At 39.6% G+C, this 19,628-nt stretch overlaps 1 long non-coding RNA gene across 1 annotated transcript; it reads left to right on the top strand.

The window, feature by feature from the left end:
• Nucleotides 1-7,765: 7,765 nt before the first annotated feature.
• Nucleotides 7,766-14,680, top strand: LOC123379366. Its single transcript, XR_006583753.1, has 4 exons — nucleotides 7,766-7,868; nucleotides 10,984-11,033; nucleotides 12,684-12,780; nucleotides 14,257-14,680. It is a non-coding gene; the product is annotated as an uncharacterized LOC123379366 (long non-coding RNA).
• Nucleotides 14,681-19,628: the final 4,948 nt, after the last annotated feature.

Raw genomic sequence — 19,628 nt, 5'->3', positions numbered from 1 at the left:
TCTGAGCTGTCAGCATAAAGCCCGACTCGGGGCTGGAACTCACAAACCATGAGATCATGACCTGAGCCAAAGTCTACACTTAACCAGCTGAACCACCCATGTGCCCTGTGGGTTATCATCCATTAATATATTATGTAATCACCTCATTTCTTTTTATTATTACAGATCTGTCTCCCCCAATAGAATGTAAGCTCTATGAGGATGGAGGTATTTGTTGTATTTACTGGTGCCATCCAAATTTCTAGATATAGTATCCAGTCACATAGATACCAAATAGATGTGTATATGAATTATGGAACTGGCCAAGACACTGGCCTAAGTTTGGGATCTGACACAGTGAGACTCAAGTAGCCTAGAAATGCTCAAAAGCATTCTTCTCATTCTTTCTTCTCTCAAGAAGGAGCTTGCTAAGAAAAATGCCCACATGGGAGAAAGCTAAAACAGGAAACATGCTTCTGGTGGCATAAATGTGAGCACGGTCATCCAACTGTACAAAAAGCCAGGAATCTCGAGGGTGAATTGAGTGAAGTGAGGCTCTAAAAACTTGACCTTTTCACCTTCATCTTATTCTTCTTGCCCTCCTCCCACTCTTCTTCCTTCTCTCCTCTTTGGCTTCTTCTTGTTCTTCTTTTAGCTTGAGATAAATTCTGGTACTTCTGTTAAAAGATAACTGTCAAAAAAGGTAAAATCATGACTATTATAGAAATAGAAAAATAAACGCATACGAATTATTTTATTTAACTTATTAATGAGAAAGCTGCTGAGGCATTACAACAAATTCAAAGGAGAATCCAAAGAACAAACACAACTGTAGATCAGGAATTTTGAAATCAATATGTAAATGGACACAAAACCAACTTCTTTCATGGTCGGGGAGGGAAATCAATTAAACCTGCACTGGACAGAACTGGATTTACATGTGCACAGGCAAGAATTATCTCATATTTTTATTCGTTATCTCCAGTTTAGAGTTGGAAACTAGCTCCCATAGACTCAGAATCAAATAATCCAGTGGAATGTGCAGTAGACAATGAAGTTTTCTATTGAAGCACAAATTTTTCCTATACTCCTAAAAATATTTTAAAATACCTTTCACACTGATAACACAAATGAATTTTACAATAAAAATCATGGACTAACACTTAGTTTTTTATTGCTGTTGTAACAAATTAGGATAAATTTAGCGATTTGAAACAACACACATTTATTTTATTTTTTTTTTTTTTATTTTTTTTTTTATTTTTTTTTTATATGAAATTTATTGACAAATTAGTTTCCATACAACACCCAGTGCTCATCCCAAAAGGTGCCCTCCTCATTACCCATCACCCACCCTCTCCTCCCTCCCACCCCCCATCAACCCTCAGTTTGTTCTCAGTTTTTAACAGTCTCTTATGCTTTGGCTCTCTCCCACTCTAACCTGTTTTTTTTTTTTTTTTCCTTCCCCTCCCCCATGGGTTCCTGTTAATTTCTCAGGGTCCACATAAGAGTGAAACCATATGGTATCTGTCTTTCTCTGTATGGCTTATTTCACTTAGCATCACACTCTCCAGTTCCATCCACGTTGCTACAAAAGGCCATATTTCATTTTTTCTCATTGCCACGTAATATTCCATTGTGTATATAAACCACAATTTCTTTATCCATTCATCAACTGATGGACATTTAGGCTCTTTCCATAATTTGGCTATTGTTGAGAGTGCTGCTATGAACATTGGGGTACAAGTGGCCCTATGCATCAGTACTCCTGTATCCCTTGGATAAATTCCTAGCAGTGCTATTGCTGGGTCATAGGGTAGGTCTATTTTTAATTTTCTGAGGAACCTCCACACTGCTTTCCAGAGCGGCTGCACAAATTTGCATTCCCACCAACAGTGCAAGAGGGTTCCCGTTTCTCCACATCCTCTCCAGCATCTAGAGTCTCCTGATTTGTTCATTTTGGCCACTCTGACTGGCGTGAGGTGATACCTGAGTGTGGTTTTGATTTGTATTTCCCTGATAAGGAGCGACGCTGAACATCTTTTCATGTGCCTGTTGGCCATCCGGATGTCTTCTTTAGAGAAGTGTCTATTCATGTTTTCTGCCCATTTCTTCACTGGGTTATTTGTTTTTCGGGTGTGGAGTTTGGTGAGCTCTTTATAGATTTTGGATACTAGCCCTTTGTCCGATATGTCATTTGCGAATATCTTTTCCCATTCCGTTGGTTGCCTTTTGGTTTTGTTGGTTGTTGCCTTTGCTGTGCAGAAGCTTTTTATCTTCATAAGGTCCCAGTAATTCACTTTTGCTTTTAATTCCCTTGCCTTTGGGGATGTGTCGAGTAAGAGATTGCTACGGCTGAGGTCAGAGAGGTCTTTTCCTGCTTTCTCCTCTAAGGTTTTGATGGTTTCCTGTCTCACATTTAGGTCCTTTCTCCATTTGGAGTTTATTTTTGTGAATGGTGTGAGAAAGTGGTCTAGTTTCAACCTTCTGCATGTTGCTGTCCAGTTCTCCCAGCACCATTTGTTAAAGAGGCTGTCTTTTTTCCATTGGATGTTCTTTCCTGCTTTGTCGAAGATGAGTTGGCCATACGTTTGTGGGTCTAGTTCTGGGGTTTCTATTCTATTCCATTGGTCTATGTGTCTGTTTTTGTGCCAACAACACACATTTATTATTGTGCAGTTCCAAGAGTCAGAATTCTAAAGTGGGTCTCATTAGGCTAAAATCAAGGTGTTTTCAGGCCTGCGTTGTGTGTGTGTGTGTGTGTGTGTATGTGTTTATGTGTTGTTTTACGTTTTTCTGAAAACTGTAAGGAAGAATCTGTTTCCCTGACTGTTCCAGACTTTATTATTTATTTATTTATTTATTTAAGAAAGTATTTTTTTAAATTTTTTTTTTAACGTTTATTTATTTTTGAGACAGGGAGAGACAGAGCATGAACAGGGGAGGGTCAGAGAGAGGGAGACACAGAATCTGAAGCAGGCTCCAGGCTCTGAGCTGTCAGCACAGACCCCGACGCGGGGCTAGAACTCACGGACCGCGAGATCATGACCTGAGCTGAAGTCGGCCGCTTAACCGACTGAGCCACCCAGGCGCCCCAAGACTTTAGAAGCTGCCTGTACTCGTTGGCTTGTGGCCTCTTCCTTCATTTTCAAAGCCAGCATAGAATCTTTAAGTCTCTCAATGGGATACCTGGGTGGCTCAGTCAGTTAAGCATCCAACTTCAGCTCAGGTCATGATCTTGTGGTTCATGAGTTCAAGCCCTGCTTTGGGCTCTGTGCAAACAGCTTGGAGCCTGGAGCCTCCTTCAGATTCTGTGTCTCCCTACCTTTCTGCCCCTCCCTCACTTGCACTCTGTCACCCAATCTCTCTCTTTCTCTCAAAAATAAGTAAACATTAAAAAAAAAAAATCTTTTTTTTTTTAACAATCTCTCAAGGATTCTGACCTTCTCTCCTGCCTCACTTTTCCACTTTCAAGTACTCTTGTGATTACACTGGGCTCACCTATATAATCCAGGTCATCTGATTAGCAATATTAATTCCATGTTCAACCTTAATGCCCCTTGCTATGCAATGTAATATATGGCAGATTTGGGGCATTAGGAATTGAACATTTGTGGGGTCTACATACCACAAGACTAGATGAGAAATATTTAATCTTTAGAGATTTTATCTAGTTAGGATCAGAAACATTAATAGTTCATTATGATCATATATAATTTTGTGCTCTTCAAAAGTAATCCTGAAAATGAGAAAAGAAATGCACAGACTATGAACTGTTTAAGAACAAATCTTAAGGCGTCTATAGTGCCTGCTGTATTGGTGTCCATAAAACATAGGTATACAATTTTGCTTCTGCTGCTTTGAGGAAAAGAGCCCACTTTGTTGTTGTTGTTGTTGTTGTTTTTTAAATATATGAAATTTATTGTCAAATTGGTTTCCATACAACACCCAGTGCTCATCCCAAAAGATGCCCTCTTCAATACCCATCACCCCCCTCCCCCTCCCTCCCACCCCCCATCAGCCCTCAGTTTGTTCTCATTTTTTAAGAGTCTGAAAAGAGCCCACTTTGTTTGTGCTCTTGTGGCATACACAGAAAAAATCACTTCAGATAGTAATAATCTAAGATATTTTTCCTCCTCTTCTTCAAAAATAAAAATGCTTTCATTCTTTAAATCCCTAGTGCAATCCTTTTTTTTTTTTTTTCCAACTTATTTTTAAGAGAGAGAGAGAGAGAGGACAAGTTGGGGAGGGACAGAGAGAAAGGAGGATGAGGATCTGAAGCAGGCCCTGTGGGGACAGCAGAGAGCCCCATGTGGGGCTTGAACCCACGAACGGTGAGTTAATGACCTGAGCCGAAGGCAGCTGCTTAACCAACTGACCCACCTGGGCACCCTCCTAGTTCAGTCCTTTGGATTAAAATACAAAACAAACCAGTTTTCCATGTAGTACTTCTCATTTCTCTTGTAATGGTGCAAGAAGATGTGTATGCAAACACCCTTTGGCAGTTTTAGGAATCTTCTCAAGGTTTTCTGAAATAAGCTGTGTGAGTTGGAGGCACTTTTGTTATCCCAAAAGCTTCAAGGATTCACAGACCATTCAATCAAGTAGGTAGGTCTACGATAGGTAGAATAAACACTGTGGATGCTCGAAACAATTAATTTCACATGCAGGGCTATCATGAAAGGAGAAAAGAGAAAATATGATACTTTCTCACAATTCTAAATGTGGCCCTTCAGGTAGGATTTGTGACAGGTGAAGCAGTTTATTCCTCAAAACCTAATCACATCCATAATGGATGGAGATTTTTCTGATAACCTTTAGCAATTTCTGACCGTGACATCATAACTGCTGGTCCTAAAGCAAATTGTGGTCTGCATGCTCTCTACTATGCCCATGTCTGCTTACTGTCTGCAGCTGAAAAGTTCCTCCAAGGCCTTAAAAACAGTTGAAGGGTAAGCAGCATAAGGAAAGAAAGAAAGAAAGAAAGAAAGAAAGAAAGAAAGAAAGAAAGAAAGAAAGAAAGAAAGAAAGAAAGAAAGAAAGAAAGAAAGAAAGAAAGAGAAAGAAAGAGAAAAGGGGAGGAAGGGAGGAAGGAAGAAAGGGAGAGAGAGAAGAGGGAGGAAGGAAGGAAGGAAGGAAGGAAGGAAGGAAGAAGGAAAGAAAGACCCATGAGATGAACAGCATCAGTTGTTTGTCTTGCATACATTTTTAAAATGTCGTTTTTAAATTTATCATGCTCTGCCATTTCTGACCACATGAGTGGACCTTGAACGCATTATGCTAAATGAAATAGCCAAGACAGCATAAGACAAATACCACATCATCTCACTTTTGGGTGGAACAATCAATCAATCAGTCAATCAATAAATCCAACTCATAGACACAGAGAACAGATTGATGGTTGCCAGAGATGGGTGTGGGAGGGAGGTGGGTGAAATGGATGAATGTGGTCAAAAGGTTCGAATTTCCGGTTATAAAAGAAATAAGTCCTAGAGGATATAATGTACAGTATGACTATAATTAATAACATGTACTGTATGTTTGAAAGTTGCTATGAGAATAGATCTTAAGAGGTCTCACTGTAAGAAAAAAAAATAGGTGATTATGTGTGGTGATGGACATTAACTAATTTTACTGTGGTGCTCATTTTGCAGTATATACATGTACTGAATCATTATGTTAAAACTAATACCTGAAACCAATATGATGTTGTAGTTCATTACCTCGATAAACATAATAAATAAAATTTTAAAAAGAACAGGAAAAATGTAGTTTTAATATTTTTTTTTTTGGCCAAGGCTAGAAAATATTTTGTCTTCATCTTAAAGATCAAAAATGAAACGTAGAAATATTTCATACTTGGTTTCTGCTGAAGCTTTAGCCTCTTCTTCCTAAATTTCCAACATATCAAAAACATCCCCTGGGAAACGTGTTTAGAGTCCAAACAAATTTTTTTCCTTTCTCCAGAAAAACAAAAACAAAAACACACACACAACATGACTTTTGATGATATTATAAGCATAGTAAATTAAAAAAAATTATATATATATATATATATATATATATATATAAATATATAATGCAAATGTAAGAGAAGAAAACTTCATTTCACCAAATTGACTTTTAGATTAAAGTGATCAGGAAATTTGGAATTAGTTGTCAGTGCATTAACACTATCTTCTCTCCTTATTTCTTTTTCTCTTTATTGGTTTTATTATGAAGAATTCTCTCAGTAGGACTGCTGCAAGAATGGAACAGGAGAATATGAACTTTGAACTCTGTAGGTAATTAGTCAATATCAACTCTGTTCAGTCTTTTCAGATCCTTTCTGGCATAAGGCAGGGTATAAATAAATGGTTAACAGTAAAAGAAAAAAATCAAACAAAAATAAAAACCAAAAAAAAGCCCTCCTATCTTCTTCAATAAGGAAGAATGGCAGTGAGAGCAAATGGTAACTTATTTAAGACCCTTGCCCAAGAAAGGAGAAATAATCAAGACTATGTTATTTTGTAGCATTCTCAAGAATGTATCGTGCTGTGTGAACCAGCCTAAGGCATCTTGGACAAATCTACCTTGATGACTGCTCTATGACCTAAAAGCTGGAGCACAGATCCTGGGCAGCTCTCTTTCTATTCTTTTTGTTTAAAAAAAAAAAAAAAAAATTTTTTTTAACATTTATTTTTGAGAGAGTGAGACCGAGCACGAGTTGGGGAGGGGCAGACAGAGAGAGGGGACACAGAATCCATAGCAGGCTCCAGGCTCTGAGCTGTCAGCACAGAGCCTGACACGGGCCTCAAAGGCACGGACCAGGAGAGCATGACCTGAGCCAAAGTCGGCTTGCCACCCAGGCGCCCTCTTTTTTTTTTTAATTTTTTAAATGTTTATTATTTGAGAGAGAGAGAGAGAGAGAGAGAGAGAGAGAGAGAGAGAGAGACACGGAGAGCAAGCCGGGGAGGGGCAGAGAGGGAGACACTGAACTCGAAGCAGGCTCCAGGCCCTGAGTTGTCAGCACAGAGCCGGATGCGGGGCTCAAACCCACAGACTGTGAGATCATGACCTGAGCTGAAGTCTGCAGCTCAACGGACTGAGCCACCCAGGCCCCCCCGCCCCTCTTTTTGTTTAACCACACCCTTAAGTACACCCTGGGAGTACAGTGTCATTGATCTGTTCTGGAGATGACTAGGGTTTTCCAACCTGTCACCAGCTAGACTCCAAGAGGTGACGTTCCTTTTTGCCAGCTTGAACCCATCAACCTTTGTCCTACATTTCCCTTAAGCTCTTATCTCTTAACTCAAGCAACAGACCCTGCAGGCATAGCAGTGAGGAAACTGAAACTATGCCTCTGGCAATACTGACTGCCCAGACCCAGAGCTCCAGCAGCCTAAACCAGTTTGACCTAAATCCCCACTTGTGCCTGTGCAGATGGACCAGGGAGTGACCCGCAATTACCTGTACCTCATTATAATGCTAAAATCTCTGCTCAATGAGGAGCTCAAGCCTCATTTACATAACACACATTGTAAGTTTAGAAATGTTTCCTTTTGTGCTCCTTTGCCTGTAAGGACTAGTCTTCCCTATAGATAAATATTCATCCTAACCCTAAATAAAAGGAACCTGTTCACCCTTGCTGGGGTAGTCACAGCTTTGGAAGTTATTCCTGGAGATCTCCTTATTTGCTCCAATTAAAGTTTACTTTGTGCCGCGGTTCACCTGGTGTGGTTTCCCTCTGCAACTCACCAAAACGCAGTCTCACGCTGGTTGGTTACATTTCCTCCCAGGTGGCCTACCAGCAAATGCTCCCCAGCCTAGGGGGCCGTAAAAGCAGCTCCTAATAGAAGCTGGGCTTGCAGAGATCTGCTCTTGCAGCTGCCCGTGACACGCTTCTATCCGTAAGTCCCTTAGTACACCATTTTTTTTTTTTGTTAAACTGGACTTGTCAGTCTTTTTGTTCAGTTTCACTGCTCCTTCGGCCTTTGGAGTTCGTTTTGCCTATAGGGTACCTTCTTTTTACAGAACAATTGGCAAGCCAGCCAGGAGGAGCCTAGAGACCTAAGAAGGAGCAAGGGGAATGAGGCTTCTGTGGGTGAAATCCCCAAGTGACCAAGCATCTTGGTGTGGGGAGGCATGATCATTTATTTGCTTGATTCCCGTAGACCACTGCATGAGGAGGGGATGCCCGAAAAAGTGGTGCAGGTTAAAGTAGCTGCTATTAGAAAGTCACCCACCAGGGTAAGGCGGACTGTGGAGTAGTATCCTTGCTGAGTTGGCCTCTCTTCTGGACCCCTCCGCTGACCACTGATGCCCAGCTAGCAGCAGCAACAAAAGTAAGGCAGGTGGAGGAAGAATTAGCAGTGGAGAAGAACATGAGACTATCCACAGCCCTTTGGGCTTTTAACTTGGCAGATGAGATCAAAACTCAGGATGCACAGATTGAGACCTTCATGTGTTGTCCCTCTGTGCACTTGGGGGGCGTAAAATGTAGTGACTTCACTCTGAGCTGTCACTAGGAAACCAGACTGGGACGCTAAAACACCAACATAGTATGCTTGGAAAGTAGGATGTGTTTTCTCAGTAAGAGGAGCTAGGAGAAATGGAGATGGATTTTGTTGTTGTTGAAAGGAAAGAAAGTTAATTTTGCCCTTAAATAGTTGTTTTAAGAGAAAAAGACATAGGGCAAAATTGAAATATAGAAAATAAAGTTGCAGAAGTTTTGTGAAAAAGGAATTTTATGTGTGGTCAAGTTGGCTAAGATTAAAATGAAAAATTTTTTGAAGTTTATTTATTTATTTTGAGTGAGAGAGGGAGAGCATGAGCCAGGGAGGGGCAGACAGAGAGGGAGAGAGAGAATCCCCAGCAGGTTCCACAGAGCCCCACACAGATACCAGTCTCATGAACCATGAGATCACGACCTGAGCTGAAATCCAGAGTCGGATGCTTAACTGACTGAGCCACCCAGATGCCCCTAAAATGAATTTATTTAAAAATGAATTTTCATGTTGTGGTGCCTGGGTGGTTCAGTCGGTTAAGCATCTGACTGCAGCTCAGGTCACGATCTCACGGTTTGTGGGTTTTAGCCCACGTTGAGCACCCAACTCCTCAGAGCTTGGAGCTTGCTTCCAACTCTGTGTTTCCCTCTCTCTCTGCCCCTCCCCTGCTGGTGTTCTGCCTCTCTTTCAAAAATAAATAAACATTTAAAAAAGGAGTTATAGGAGCACCTGGGTGGCCCAGTTGATTAAGCGTCCGACTTGGGGTCAGGTCATGATCTCACAGTTCGTGAGTTTGAGCCCCGAGTCGGGCTCTGTGCTGACAGCTCAGAGCCTGGAGCCTGCTTCGGATTCTTTGTCTCCCTCTTTCTCTGCCCCTTCCCCACTCACGGCTCTGTCTCTCTCTATCTCTCAAAACTAAATAAACATTAAAAAAAATTTTTTTTAAAAAGGAGTTATAAAGAAATGAATTTTAATGTCAAAAGTAAGCTGGTGTAAAATTGGCATCTGGTTTTCTCTCTGTTAGAAGGACCTACAACTTGGGATACCTGGCTAGCTCAGTTGGTAGAGAATGTGACCCTTAATCTCAGGGTCTTGAATTCAAGCCCCACCTTGGGGGTGAAATGCAGTTTAAAAAATAAAAAATTAAAAATAAAAAAAAGAGGACATTCAAATGTTAAGTGTCTTCTTCAAATGTAAGTGGAGAACCATCTCGACAGGTACACTTAGCTCATCTCCCAGAAAACAAATCCAGATCCAACTTTTATAACGAGTGACTTTTGTCCCTATTTCACGGCAGCTATTTAAAACAGAAGCTATCAAGTCTCTGCATCTTTCTGTGGATATAGCCTCTTTGAACTCCTTCTAGTGTTTATGTGTTAGGATAACACTGGGGCTTTCCAGGAGGCCCTAATGCAGTTAGCAGGTAGGATTCTTAGGGAAGATGCCAACCACCTTGCTATTTGTTGTACTGGCAGTCTGTCAATTCCATGAAAGCAGGGCACCAATGGTTCTGTTGACTGTGGTTTCTCTGGCACCTTTTGCTTAGCATGTGACTTTTGAGTTTATGAATTAGGTGACTTGTCAAAGCTGTAAGATGTTGGGAAAGTTTTTCAGCACCTTCATTTGTAAAGTGAGGTAATGGTACCTACCTGGAGAGGTTGTCGCAAGGCTCCAATAGGATATCATAGGCAAAATGCTTGGCATAAGACGCAATAGTAGGTTCGCAGTAAACATGTTTCCTTCCTACCCAACTTACAAAGTTGCATCTAAAAGACGTAATGATATCATTTTTAAAGTTAATTAAAATGTGGGAGACACAAGAGCATTCCTGTAAGTATGGAAGTATTTTTGTTTGTTTCTTAAAAACTCCAGGGCTCCCTGGTGAATTTTAGTATTAAAAAAACAGAAATATCTGAGTGGTAAGCACCATATGCTCTGTTGGCTTTTATTTTATTTTATTTTTTCAAAAGATATCTCTTATCACATTAGTGCAAAGCCCATTTCAAAATGCTACACAGAGCCTTTTGCAGTCTGTAATGAATTGTTAAAAAAAAAAAAAAGGTTTAAATGAGCGATTAAAAACAGGAGTTTGTTGAGTTGAATAAAAGCTATCCTTAGAAATGTGGTTTCAACTGAAAAAAAAAATCTACATGGAAGTGTTTACTCATAAAGCTTGTTTGATTATCCCCACCTGATGTGTCTCACCCTATAGTCCCTGCAGGATAGATTATATAATGTACACTCGTTTTGAAAACATATAATCTATTCTCCTTTACCTCAGTGCTTGTATTTCATGCTGACACATTCAGCTGAAACCCTGTCTGATATATCAAGCCCTTTATGTTGGCTTACTTGATGGTCTGGAAAAAGAAAAAGGACATTAGTGTCTCCTTTTTTGCTCTTTTGGATACCTTTTAGAGTAATCTCTTTTCAGTAATGGACAAGTAACTTTAAATATATATGCGTGTGTATGTGTGTGTAACAAACACATCTTTTTTGTCTTTGATATCTATCCCAGGGAATATCCATTAATGAAACAGTGTGCTGTATTCTCTCATAAGGAATGAGGTATGTATTTGCTCTTATCAAAAATAATACCTGATTGCTATCATTCCTAAATCTTCACTCGTGTTTGCTTTCCAGCTCTCCACCTGAGTAGAAACTCAGACCTTTACTGATCTTGCATTTGTCCACGATACTATTTTTTCAGGGACTTACCGATTCATGTTGCTCATTATACTAAAATAAAGGTTTAATATTGTGGAACGTGTACAGCAGAATCAATTAAATTGCCACTCAGCCAGTTAGAATATATCTGAGCATGTCATTAATTGTTCAGGATCATGGTAATATTGATTCAGTTTTGGCAGCTCATGCCAATTGGAAAAGTTATAGATATGGCTGTCAGAGATATGATTCAGTCTTACTCAGTGATTTTACCGACATGACCAAAAAAGAGTAAGTTATAGGACAATAAAAACTGCAGCGTCAAACTAACTGAATCGAGTCATGGATCTGGAAAGAAAGTATATTTATTTGGAGGCTCCAGCAAGAGAACTCATCTCCTTATATAGCCTTATTTTAAGAATGGTTTACCTTTTCCTGGAAATTGATTGAGAATTGCAGCTTTAGTTTGGCATACATGAAATGATTAAGTAGCAAAGGGATGCCTATGGGCTCTAGCAACCATGGTGATCAATGGGGCTGAGACGTCACAGGCAGATCCTACTCATTTCTGGAATTTATTCCAAGCGTTGAGCAACTACTTGGGAAGAGAACAAGGCACTATTTACACTTGAGGGAAAGTGTCCCGTGCCTGCCATTTTCACATAGGAAATTTTGCCAAAGTCATCTCCTCAATCTGCTTTGGGAATAAAGACAACGACGTATTTGATAACATATTCATGGGTTGGTCTCTTAGATTACCTAAACTTCTTTTCAAAAGAGAAGTTTCCACGCAAAGCATATTGCTTTGAGATTGGTAGAGATGAGGGCTGCTTGTGTTGTTTATTTCATTTGTTACTAGATTTTATGATTTTCTGTTCTCTTTCTCCTGCCAGTGTGTTAGCCTGTATATCCTTCCTATTGGATGTAAAGTAAATTTGAGGATAAGTACTTTATCAATTATCTTCTTTGTGTTTTCTTCCCTTCCTTCTCCAAATTAGCACAGTGCTCCATATAAAATAGATTCACGAAATGTTGTTCACTGTATGAATCTATTCTGTTTAGATAGTCATAACTTTGCAAGTTTGAAACTGTCAAATACTACTTGTAAAGGTCCTCATTTTCACATTTACTGTTGCATCCTCCAGCCAGGAAAGGTTTATTTTAAACATTAGGAAGTTCTTCATGCTTGATGAGTATAATTATGATGTGCTGAAGATGTTAGTTTTGGGAGTTTGGCATCCATTCCTACGAACGTCCTCTTTTTTAGTATTATTTTTAAAGACTGTGTTACATAGTTATGCACCGCATTCATGTCCATAGTCCCCGTAGACTTCATATTGTGCACTTTATGAGCGTTTGTGCAGTAAGACCTATCACTTAAATACAATACCAGACTTTTCCGGCATAGTCAAGCGTATCACAGATGACTTTTATGTGAGTTCTTGTAGCTGTATTTTTTTTTTGTATAATTCTTAACTACAGAGTGCAAATTTTATATGAACTTTGTGCGAAAACATAGAGAGCTTCAAATTTCTAATTCTTTTCGTTTAGAAAGAGGTTCTGTCAATATTCATTCAAGTTGGAAGAGACAGAATATGAACAGATGGCTGTGGCAAACAGCACATTGCAATTGGGAAGCAGCGAACAGGTACTAGTGAATATGACATTTGGTATTCCATAATAGTCTTGAAAATTAATTTTAAATCAGGCTTCAAAATCATAATAAAGAGCAACTCATATATTATTCATTTCTTTATTCCAAAGGCTAATGTTCAGAGTGTTAAGTACAATATATGCTGGAAGAAGGTAAAGGAAATGTGATTTTCAATTAAACACGTAAAGTGTGTTTAAAAACTGCTGGCATGACCTTAGTTATTTTTCTAGGATCACTGAATAACTTTTTCAGTACCCTGAGACTTTTAGCTCCAAGGACTATTTACAATTAAAAGAGAATATCAAGTTAAAGAATGTAAGGGAACTATTTTAAAAGTTTTAATTTTATATTTTATGCAGACTCTGGTTGAATTTTTGAAGGTAATTAGTTGGTCGGATGCCAGAAGTGGTAAATATTTTATACTTGCTCATGGAAACAGGTAGCTGGAATGTCAAATTCGTACACATCATCAAAAAGCAGGCAATTATCATGTATGCTAATGTATAGATGGCTGCCTCCAAGGTTCACAGGTAATCAGACCTTTTCTGAAGAGTTCAGCATATATTTCTATTTCTATTTAAAATAAATATTGCCATCTGAGTAAAACTTTTGATTTTTTTTTGGAGCAGCTGCTTGGGGAATGATGATATTATGATGGGAAGGGTGGCTTGTTACAATATTATTCCTTTGGGTTACCAGTTCTGATTATCTTTGTGATATTGCAAGCAGAGCGTTCTTTAAAGTAACAGAAACTTTTCTGAATAAAACATTTCAAATTACGTCTATTTTTTTTCAAGAGATGATAATTATGTAAAGCAAAGAAATTAGAAAATGAGAAATAGCTCCATAAACAAAGAGATTTCGGCCCAGACCTGTATTATTTTCAAGGCATTCATTAATATATGTGGATCTATATGTGGGGTGTGCGTGTGTGTGTGTGTGTGTGTGTGTGTGTGTGTGTGTGTTTGCATTTAAAATTTAAAACAAATTTGAATTGTTGGGGGCATGTTTTGCTATTGTGAGGCCATAGTGGGTATGTTTTCTGCCCTGAGAATATCCCTGAGATAATTATATATCAAATAGGAGAAAGACTTCATAGTGGAAGTGATATGGATACTGGTTTCCTGTAGACCATATGCTGGATTCTTTCTCTGGCACTTACCCGTTAGGAAACTTTGTAACCAGTTATATGACCTCTCTAATCCTCAGGTGTGAAATAGGTACAGCAAAAATAGAGAAGTCACAGTGTCATTGTAGGGATTATTTAAGTATTATACACAAATAACATGATTAAGATGTTTTACCTATTTTTATTGTTATACTTTTATGTGTCAGTAGTGACACACATATTAAATGTTAAAATTGAGGGACTTGATTTTAATCAGGGGAGTTTTAAGGGAAGTCTACTTTGCATAAGGTATCGTGATCAACAGTGAAAAGACTTTTTTCAATATGGTAGAATTTTTGTAGGGTTCTGACATGGATTATCTTGTTGGAGTCTCACGAGATCCCTGAAATGAAAAAGCTGAGAAAAGTCAAAACAGCTTGGCTGAAAGTGAAAACAACCTCTTCATGGCAGATCAAGGATTACTGACCTGGGGGAGTCTTTCTTTGTTCCTTTGTTTGTTTGTTTTTAAAGTAAGCTCTACACCCAACGTGGGTCTTGAACTCAAAACCCCAAGATCAAGAGTCTGATGCTCTACCGACTGAAGCATGTAGGCACCCCAGGAGTCTTTTCACAATACCCCTTTACCTCCCAATGAAAGTGAAAATTCTCTGCTTCTAATTGAAAGTAAAAATTGTTTTACATTCTCCTACTGTCTAAAAATTCTCTCATCTATTTTCATCACTAAGTCCTCTGCAATAAACACATTAACACGTTAATGACATCCTACTAGTTTGACTCCTTCCTATTGATTCTGTCAAATTAAAGGCTAAACTTCACATGGGGAAAATCAAGTGTGTGAAACATAATTTAATTAAAGGAGACAGACATTTATTAGATGCTTTTGCACTGTGCAAAGAAACTACATGGTGCGTTGTCGGTAAACGTGCATGCATGTGTAACACCTAGGTTGTACTCATCGTGTCTAGGAAAGGAAGCAGTTCTCCTCTGTCACCAGCAAGAAGTCAGTGTCACTATTAGCTGATTACATGCACACATGCAGTCCAAAGGCTGTTGCAAAAGCATTCACTACATTTCAGACTCGAGCACAGCATAGTTGTGATGAGTGTCTACAAGACCCATCACAAGGGGCTCTTTCCTTCTCTCATCCCTCTGTGTTCCCTCCATCTTCTCTCGCTCTGCCTTCTCTTCCTGCCTCCATCCTGGAAGCAGACGGCTGTGTCTTCCTCTGCTAATGATGGCAATATGTGACCTAGAACTTGCAGATTTTTAAAAGAGGACTATTTAATAATCAAACACACCTTTGTCTTATAAATAATGACAGCATCTGAAACCATAATCCTATTACTAAAGAAAAGAAAGTCTTTTTTAGGCAGTAATTGTTAAGAAATGAAGAAGGGCTAAAACATGATTAATTTGAATCGTGGCTCTGTCACTATGAACTGTGTGACCATAGCAGGTTACAATCTCTTTGAGTCTCTGCTCCTTATCTACAACGTAGATATAATAATAGGGCCTTCCTCTTGTGCTTGCTGGGAGGGTTATATGAGCTAATGTAAGTGTGAGGCTCGTAGGTTATTGCCTGATGCTTAAGAATTGCTTGGTGCATTGGTGTTGTTAATATTACGGTTTTTTAATTTGTGTATTTTATCATAAACTTATTACCGTGTTGAGAAGCAAAGAGTGAGGGGGGAAAGTGAAACCTAGCCTCTAATACATACATACACTAACTGCTTAATTAAAGGATTGAACCAAGTTTTTGTTTATTTAGAAATATTTCAGTTTTGAACCCTTTCTCACCTATGACTCTCACATATCACACACAGGTATATACGCATGCAGACAACACAGAGTCCCTGCAGATGTCAAGGAGAATATGCATTTTCTTACCTTAATTTTTCTAACTTTTTAATATTTTATCACATGTATGCATAGATATGATAGAATGACTAATTTTGTTTGTTGTAAGGGGTAATGGAAAACATTTGAGTCTTGATCTTAAAGGATGAATAGGAATTTATCAGGTTGGAAAGGAGAATTTCAAGCTGAGAAATGAAAACAGCATCAGTGAAACCACAGGGATGTGAAACACCTCTGCTACAGAATGGGTGTCACTGAACCAGTGTAGGTGTGGTTTCTAGTTTGAGTTCTCTGGAAATAGAGTCTGAAACTGGGGGTTGCGTGTGGAGGCTTATTGGAGAGTATTTTCAGAAGTGATACCTGTAAGGAAGGGAGGAAGACACGACTGTGTGGAAAAAAGAACTGACTTTCAAAGCAATGGCAATGGAGTCCTCAACCCATCTGGTGCTGGTCCAGCCTTCAGAATTTTCTCTAACTGAGGTGAGAGGGCCAGATATTTATGTCCCTGCGTCACCGGTCTCAGCCAGGAGCTGCCTTTAGAAGGGGGAGCCTTGGACAAGACCCCTTCTCTGTCCTAGAGCAGGGCTGCTGTGAGCCATACCACCTCTGTCACAGCCACTGCACATTGCTGATGTACTACAAAGCTGGGTATACACAATACGTAAATAAATGGCACGGCTGTGTTCCAGGGAAGCTTCATGTACTAAAGCAGGCAGCCAACCGCAGGTCATAGTTTGCCGACCCCAGGCCTATAGTAATTCTCACTGAGGGACGTGGCTTGGAGACATCAGCTGTTAATACTGCCAGAAGCTGGGGAATGGGTGCTTGGCCCTCGAGAGGGCATTTGGGCCCGGCACCATAGTGCACTACGGTTCACCCCCTGCGTCTTTCAGATCTACATGCTGCTTATGGCAAGTCTGCCCCATCTATTCTCCATCATCTAAGACACTTCCACGTTTCTCCTTCAATTAAAGTAGGTCATCACTTTTTGTAAGCTTCCAACGATTATCATCACAGCACGTTAGCGCCATCTCATTGTCAGGGCTTTTCTACAGTGGGAAAAAGCTCCCATGTCAATAAACTCTCCCTTAGCCAGTTTGATGTTTCACCTCCCACCACTCCCACTTCCTTGGGTTAGCATCTTGAGGATGCAAAGTCTCCTGGCTCATGCTGGTCCCTGCCAGTTAGGTTCTGCAGCTCCTTTGGCATTTATTCCCTCCTCTTCCATGCCAGGCCCAGCACATCGGCAGTCAAAGCTGTGCTGAGATTTGTTATTGGTCTGATTGCTAGAGGGGGAAGTGGGGACAGACCAGGAGAGGGGCAAGCGTCAGGGTCCCGAGGAGAAAGTTAAACTTGGTTCACGTTGCCTGCCTGTAGCTCAAATGTACCCCTACCCACCAATTTCTTAGATTACACCGGCAGATTTCTTAGTCGGATAAATAGCATAGCAAGAGGCAGTGGAGCAGCCACTATGGCACAAGTCTGAAAATAACTCATCAATAGAAAATACGGTCATTGTGGGGCACTTGGGTGGCTTAGTTAAGCATCTCGCTCTTGATTTTGGCTCAGGTCATGATCTTCTGTTTTGTGGGTTCAAGCCCCATATCTGGCTGTGCGCTGACAGCATGAAGCCTGCTTGGGATTCTCTCTCTCCCCCTCACTCTCTTGTGGGCATGCACTCTCTCTTTCCCTCTCTCTCAAAATAAATAAACGTAAAAAAAAAAAAAAAAAGAAAATGTGGTCATTGTGTCTTTCTTTTTAATATCCCTATGCTAGAATCATGGGGGCTCTGGGGCCAAATGATAGTAGGAGATTTTGCATATAAAGGAGGAAATCTCAAACAAGATCTTCTATAACAAATACTGCTAATGCCTTCCTGATATCGTTGTTCTTCCTTAGTAAAATAATCCTCATTTTTATCCTAACAAGTTGCCACCGAGGATAGAGACATTTAACAGCCTCCTTTGCAGCTCTATTAGCCTACGTGACTAAATTCTGGCCAAGGAGTTGTAAATAAAAGTGATATATGATGCTTCCAGAATTCTTCAAAAAAGATTGAGAGGGGAGGCTCTGTTTCACTTCTTCTCCTACTTGGAACACAGAATTAATGACTAGAGCTCTAGCAACTATCTTGCAAGGGAATCTGATCTTTGGGCTTGAATTTTGTGCTGGAAATTTGATAATTACAGAGGTCTTTATATTCAAATTTGACATTTTATCTCTAGAATATCTTAACATTGATAATTGCTATTGCATTCTCCTTGTGTTTTCATTTGATCTTATTACAGGCTCTTTGGTCTGCTTATTTTTGACAACATGGTTGGGCATGAGAAATAGAATACATTTTCACCTTTTGGTATAATTGGCCTTTGGCGTTGATGTGCTTAATGTACTATGGAATCATTTTCAAATAGAAATCAGTGTAGCCCCCAAATCAATTTGGATTCACGTCTTTACTGCTCACCAGTGGTATCAAGAGGACCCTCACAGGGGATGGTATTGGAAGAATGGTTTCATGAAAGTGGGGACAGGACTGTCTTGATGTGCTGATTTACACTCCTAAGTGGAATGGTTACAGAAGCCGAGAGTCCTTAGTTTAATGGTTAAGATCAATGATTTAAAACAGCCAAAACTTCAGGAACAGTATTGGATACAATGGCAAGGCTTACTCTCCACTCCTGATGTCCCCTTTTACACTGATGAAGCTCTATGAACATATTGCTTCTGGGGCTCTCTTTCCTCCTCCTCACTCTCCCCCTGCCTCCCCCCCCCCCCCCAGGGGAAGTGAAGTGATTTATCTGACTATGGAGAGGAGAGGAAAAGGACATGCATAGACCAGCCTATGCTCTCTCTCTTGTGAATGAGCTGTCTAGAGAATGCACATGTCTTTATCAGTTCTGTATGTGGTAGTTCAGCCCTCCCTCTGCCTGCGAAGGTAGGTGGGAGGTTCACTTTTGGGAAGCCCACTTGCCTACCATGTAAGACAATGCCCAATATAAAATGTGCATTCAAAAAAGTGCCTAATACGTAAAGATTGTATTGAATAATTAAGCAAACACCTGTGTAATGATCACCAGCTCAAGAAATAGAACATTGTTAACACTCCTGTGTGTCCTTTTTGGATCTCACCTCCATCCCTATAACTAGAAGTATTGTTACGTATATTTTATGTATGTTTTTCTTTGTAGTTTTACCATAAATGTATATATTACTAAACACTGTAGTTTTGCCTATTTCTGGATTTTATAAAATTAAATCTGTTATGGGTTGAATTGTATTCTTGCTAAAATTTATATGTTTTGAAGTACTAACTCCTAATACCTCAAAATGTTATTTGGAAATAGGGTAATAAAGTTAAAATGAGGTTCTTAAGGTGTGCCCTAATCCAGTATGACTGGTATCCTTATAAAAGGAAACTTGGACAGATACCTATAGAAGGAGCTGATATGAAGACACATGGAAAAGACAGCCATCTACAAGCCACAGGGAAAGGCCTGGAACAGATTCTCCCTCACAGCTGTCCAAAGGAACCAACAGTGCCAACCTCTTGATCTCCCACTTATAGCCTCCAGAACTGTGAGACAATACATTTTTGTTTAAGCCATCCGCTCTTTGGTACTTTGTCTCAGCAGCCCTAGAAAACTAGTATAGATTTATATAGTATGTATCCTTTGCTCTCTGACTTCTCAATTTGGTGAGATTCATCCATGTTTTTGAAGTGTAGCAGTAGTTCATGGTCATAGCTGTATTATACCTCATGGTATAAATATTATAAATGTTATCCATCAATTTTACACATTTTGGTATTGATGGATATTTCTTTTCCATGCCCTCAAGTAGCCAGTCAGACCATTTT

Source organism: Felis catus, chromosome C1 (assembly GCF_018350175.1).
Source record: "Felis catus isolate Fca126 chromosome C1, F.catus_Fca126_mat1.0, whole genome shotgun sequence".
Taxonomy (NCBI): domain Eukaryota; kingdom Metazoa; phylum Chordata; class Mammalia; order Carnivora; family Felidae; genus Felis; species Felis catus.
This window is presented reverse-complemented; position numbering and strand designations above follow the sequence as displayed.